Source organism: Anabrus simplex, chromosome 5 (assembly GCF_040414725.1).
Source record: "Anabrus simplex isolate iqAnaSimp1 chromosome 5, ASM4041472v1, whole genome shotgun sequence".
NCBI lineage: Eukaryota > Metazoa > Arthropoda > Insecta > Orthoptera > Tettigoniidae > Anabrus > Anabrus simplex.
Genome location: NC_090269.1, coordinates 154,398,168 through 154,404,167, shown reverse-complemented (window position 1 = coordinate 154,404,167; position 6,000 = coordinate 154,398,168). Strand labels below are relative to the sequence as shown.

General features: G+C 36.1%; 1 protein-coding gene across 3 annotated transcripts in view; it reads left to right on the top strand.

The window, feature by feature from the left end:
• The first annotated feature begins 2,529 nt into the window (after positions 1 to 2,529).
• Positions 2,530 to 6,000, top strand: part of LOC136874725 (zinc finger protein 892) — a 95,494-nt gene continuing 92,023 nt past the window's right edge. For 2 of the 3 annotated variants that reach the window (XM_067148391.2, XM_067148388.2), the window contains exon 1: positions 2,646 to 2,866. The gene's annotated coding sequence lies outside the window, so the exon portion shown is untranslated. Of the gene's footprint in view, positions 2,548 to 2,645; positions 2,867 to 6,000 lie in introns of those variants that run through there. The other variant, XM_067148390.2, reaches the window with a different exon arrangement.

Genomic DNA, 6,000 nt, shown 5'->3' with positions numbered 1-6,000 from the left:
AGACCAGTTAGATTGCATAGCCATAGATCTTTCCAAAGCCTTTGATAGAGTGGAACATGGAATATTATTAAAGAAACTGGAGGGAATAGGATTGGACGTCAGGGTTACATGTTGGATAAAAATATTTCTAAATTCAAGGGTTCAGAAAGTCAAAGGAGGAAATAATGTATCACAGGAAGAGAAAGTTTCGAAGGGAATTGCACAGGGTAGTATAATTGGTCCGTTACTTTTGTTAATATACGCAAATTATTTAGGGAATAATATAACATCAAAAATAATATTGAGGATTGTTCAGAATTACAAAGGGACCTTGAGATTATCCAACAATGGGTTGAAGAAAATAATATGAAGGTTAATGGAGGCAAATTAACTGTTACAACATTTACAAACAGGAGTTTTAAAACTGAATTCTAATATACTTTGGATGAGGCAGTTATCCCAAAAGATGGCAAGTGCAAATACTTAGGTGTGAGATTTGAAAGTAATTTCCACTGGAAGGGTCATGTGGATGACATTGTTGGGAAAGCATACAGATCGTTACATGTCATAATGAGGCTACTTCAAGGATGCAACAAAGAATTAAAAAGGAATAGTTACTTATGTATGGTTCGTCCATTATTGGAATATGCAAACAGTGTTTGGGATCCTCACCAAGAATACCTAATAAAAGAAATAGATAGTGTGCAGAGGAAAGCAGCAAAATTTGTAACAGGGGATTTCAGGAGAAAGAGTAGTGTATCACAAATGTTAAAGGAACTTGTGTGGAAAACTTTAAGTAAGGGAAGGGAGAAAAGTAGACTTATAGGATTATGAAGAGCCTATACAAGAGAAGAAGAAGCATGGGGAGATATCCATGAGAGGCTTGTTGGAAAATAATTATATCGGCAGGACTGACCACAAATATAAAATTAGAAGGAATTTTAGCAGAAGTGATTGGGGTAAATTTTCATTCATTGGGAAGGGGCATTAAGGAGTGGAACAGTTTACCAGGGGTAGTGTTTGATCCTTTTCCAAAATCTGTACAGATATTCAAGAAGAGAATAAACAGCAACAGAGAAAATAAATGAAATGTTAGAGGGCATTTGACCAGTGCAGGTTATTGTAAATAAAAAATGTGTGTGAATAAACTAATTCCATCCCCTGCTCTAAGGAGTTTGGACAAACAAAGTAGGGGACTGCCTGTAGGGGTGAAGTACAGTGGGGACTTTGAGGGCCCTGGCACCACTACGGTAGCTGTGAAGGCCCTTCAAGGACTGTGAAAAGTGGTGGCAAAAGGTGCTCTGGTTAAGACGCAGCAGATCGTTATGCTACTTAAGTTCCAAAATGGGTAAAAGAAATAAATAAGTAAATAAATACAATGTAAATTTTAATCTTATACCAGTTGTATTGTATTATTTGAAGTAATTCCACATACTGTATATGAGTTGTCTATGTTTGTAAGTCAGGAGATATTATTAGTAGAATTTTTTAAACAATATAAATTAATTAAGGATGAGCTGTGTGTTTAATAGGAACAATTGTTAGCATAAATTGTATATATTGCATTCTAAAAAATGTTCTTCTTCTCTTGTTAATTTAAAATTTAGTGCTTGACAATAATGTATTTTAGTGTACCATTTGCCACCGAGGTAGACACCTCATTTGCAAATAAAGAGATTTGATTTGATTTTTTTTGTAATTTTCAGCCGCATAGTACCGTACCTATAATTTTTTGCTCCTGTTTTTACGGATCCTTTGGATCCCAAATTATTGTCGTTATTTCAAATCAGAGTAAAGGCAACGCGTGTCATGTTGAGTAAAAGCTGACAACCTAGTAAATGAAAAGGTACCTGGTTTTGAACTCTAGACCCCTGTGGTCATTGTAAATCTATATTAATGGTTCGATATTACGCTGAAGGGAAAACATTTTATGTTGCAAGCTTAATGCACTTCATCGTGTAAAATGCACTCTCGCATATAAAGATTTAGGAACTTTTTAAGACTAGCAATTATTGTAAACTGGGAGCTCCTTCTCGCTAGATAATGATTAAGCTTCCAACTTATTATTTTAAATTCCCCTTCCAGATAGATATTCTGATTATCATTTGTTGCTGCTGTTGTTGCTTTGAAATTAGGAACAAATTTCAAAAAGAAAAATAGCTTTGGGAATACATTCAAAATTTATGGTTCTCGTGTGGGCATTTAGTCTGGATACCTAGGCCCTACTTTTTCTGACCATCTGGTGCCCTTGTACCTCGTAAGATTACCGTATTATTATTTATTAATTATTGTTATTTGTAGTACGGTATGCAATGAATAATCATTTAATAATAAATACTATATTATGAAGTGTCATTGTTCAGTTTGCCTCCTTAGTACACATTATATACCCTTTTCAAATCCAGCCTGTTCAACAGGCTTCTTCGTGAAGCGTTTGGTTTGAGTGATAGTAATTTATAATTTACGGTTACTCGTTACTGCACGCCTCACAATATCAGATTTTGTTTCGAAGTGGTAGGTATGTTGTTTTGTTTCGTATGTTGCTTATTGGGGAAACCGTGATATGCTGTAAAGTTTTATTCTGTCAATTGTATTAATTCTAAGTGAATCTTTATGAATTAATTGTGATTTCTGTTATTATACACAGAGTCCGCAACCTCTAACTTAGTGTCTGTACAGTTTAAGGCTCAATAATTTACTTCTGCCGATCTTCTAGACCTCAATAGTGAACTTAATATATCGGGTACATTGTACTCTTTCTTAATCAGGAATCAGGCCAGACGGTTTTAGAATTCCACGCAATTTGTAATAGCTCTATTTTTGTGTTGGTTAAGCATATAACTTGATTTCTTTTTGAAAATTGTTAGCTTTTGCGTTACAAGTGCCGGTAAGTTGTACCGTACCAATATATTTCTGATTTATAACTGCACGCGATATGTAAATTTAATATTAGAAGGAACAATAACATTTAATGAATAATTTTAATTATTGTATTGGAGTGTTACTTATCTCCTGCGAATGCGACTTACGAGGGGTACACTGGATATTGATTTGTTTATAACACTGTAGGATACAAATCATGTTAGTAGTTAGATTCTTGGTTTGAAACCTTGAGATTTGTTCTGTTCAGGTTACGTGTACGATTGTATCTATATTTCTGTAGAATTTGTTGATATATCAATGTTATTTTGGAGATTCTCCTGTATCATATTAATTCCCCACAAGAGCTATATTCAGTTCGTAGCAAATATTTAATTCCTGTGTTTATGTGTGATATGTGAGAAATATCATTGAATGAAGGAAATTCCTCAGGAACTGTAAAACTATTAATATATTAACAGAATAACCACTGGTGGCCAGAACAAGTAAACCTGGTAGCCTGTAGTGTTACCTTTCATTTTGAAATATAAAATTACAAGTAAAATCTTATCTCATATTATGTGTGCGAGAAATTGACGTACCGGTATTCATTTTCTGTACTGAGGACCAACCCATATGCCGTATTAAGTAGGTTTATTTTTATAGCGAGATATCACAAAATGAGTGATATTTTCCAATGTAGCCAGCTGAATGAACACTGCTGCTGGCTGGAATCACTCCCAAAATTCAACGCAGGTTTCATCACCACCTGGGGAATAATCATAATAATAATCTCCTAATCATATAGACCACTGCTCTCTGCTCAGCACCCATAGTGAATCCGAACGGTTCATATCATTGTCTTAGAATATTGTAAATTATAGAAAGTTACGGGGAGAATAAAGTATGGTTACACGAGAGGCCGGATATGTGTTGCATTTCTGTTTGCCTAAGCTTGGAGCTAGAGTCCACGTGTCAGGGTCATTTGATGACGTAATATGGAAGTAATGGAATATTCCACGTTAGAGTGAGCGAAATGTGTGATCGAGGTACTCAGATTTTAAGTTGGCAGCACTTCTGAGTAGCGAATCGGAGCACAGCAAGGCTTAGGTGATGGGGGAAAAGAAATATGGACGCCCATAAGAAAGCCCTCCAATATTGACTAAATCCACTGAGGGACAATGTAGAATCAATTTCAAGCTCTCCCATAGATGAGAATTTAAGACGACATTTTCCTAATGAACTATCGTGACCAATAAATGCAGCCATATACGACGGGATATTGCACCACTGATGAGGGGACTCCCTGAACTTCGTACCTGGAAGCCAGCATGCAAGATGAAGCCCAGCGCTGCTCGGAAGAGACACTCTGCTGCGTGGTTTGGAACGGGTTGGACGGAAGGCGCATGGTGTTCGATGTAGACTAATATTCTGAGCATTTTTCAGCCTAATAACTTTAACTATCGATAGGATATAACTGGATCCGATAGATCTCATCTTCAATTAGATACTGGTGGAAAATCCTGTAAAACTTAGGAAGAAAATCTTACAATATTAACTTTGATAAAGCAGTAAAGACCGGAACGATATCGAGATACGGATGCTTCGCATTGCCACGTGTTGAGAATCGTAGAATATAGCAGAGACGGAGTATGTATTCTTGGTGTAAATAAGTGTGTACTTATAAGTCATTTATGTATATGTTTTGTGTATTTTTAGTGTGATAATGCGTGTGAAGCCGTGTGAAATGTTAAAGCCTGCAAGAGTGAAGAACATGGATATCGAGAAAGGCATTGGTTCACATGTTAATGCCGCCAAAATGATGGAATAAACCTCATCATGGGGCCGATCTGAGGCCAAAATGCTGTGTAGCCGAATATGGGACGTCACCGAAGTCGATAAGTACCTCTGATTCATTATTTTGCTTATACACCATTTGCTGTTAATTTGTAAATAATTTTCATCCACGATAGTTCATTTTATTGTTCTTTTACTGTAGCAAGGGTAGTTACCTGTAGAGAGTAATTTCATACTGATGCCTTGGGGGAGTAATTATGTAAATTAAGAGGCGTGTGTTGAATATGATCTTCTGGAATATTCAGATAACATGTGTATTAATATGATCTTCTATAGTGATAAGATACGTGTGTAGAAATATGATATTTATAGTGTGCAATCTTCTGATAAGATATCTGCGTGTGTGTGAATATTTTAAGTGATATAGATGGCAATCAGTATCAATTTTATAGTCATGGGATAGGACAGGAGTAATGGGATGCTGCATGATATTAAGTTAAGATCATCGAGAGAAATTTCATTGACCATAAAGATACGAACCCTTGGCCGTCCAGGCACATTACAGTGAAATTTTAGAGTTTATTTCATCAGTAAGTAACATGTGTTTTAACCCGTGGATGAAAATGTGCTGTGAGGAAATAGATGTTCTTTTATATGATTTACTTGAGATTTAGTGAGGTTAGCTTCGAAGTAGAACCTTTAAGATACAAATGCCAGTAGCAGGAGACGAACCAACGAGATTGCGGAGTGCAATATGTGAATCAGTACCGGCAAAGTAATATACCTGTTTCTTAATATGTTGAATTTTGTGAGGATGTGGAATTAAATACATGATGTGTGTGTTTGAGTCATCAGTCCATAGACTGGTTTGATGCAGCTCTCCATGCCACCCTATCCTGTGCTAACCTTTTCTTTTCTACGTAACTATTGCATCCTACATCTGCTCTAATCTGTTTGTCATATTCATATCTTGGTCTACCCCTACCGTTCTTGCCACCTACACTTCCTTTCAAAAACCAACTGAACAAGTCCTGGATGTCTTAAGATGTGTCCTATCATTCTATCTCTTCTTGTCAAATTTAGCCAAATCGATCTCCTCTCACCAATTCGATTCATTATCTCTTCATTCGTGATTCGATCTATCCATCTCACCTTCAGCATTCTTCTGTAACACCACATTTCAAAAGCTTCTATTCTCTTCTTTCTGAGCTAGTTATTGTCCATGTTTCACTTCCATACAATGCTATGCTCCACACAAAAGTCTTCAAAAACATCTTTCTAATTCCGATATCAGTGTTTGAAGTGAGCAAATTTCTTTTCTTAAGAAAGCTCTTCCTTGCTTGTGCTAGTCTGCACTTTATGTCC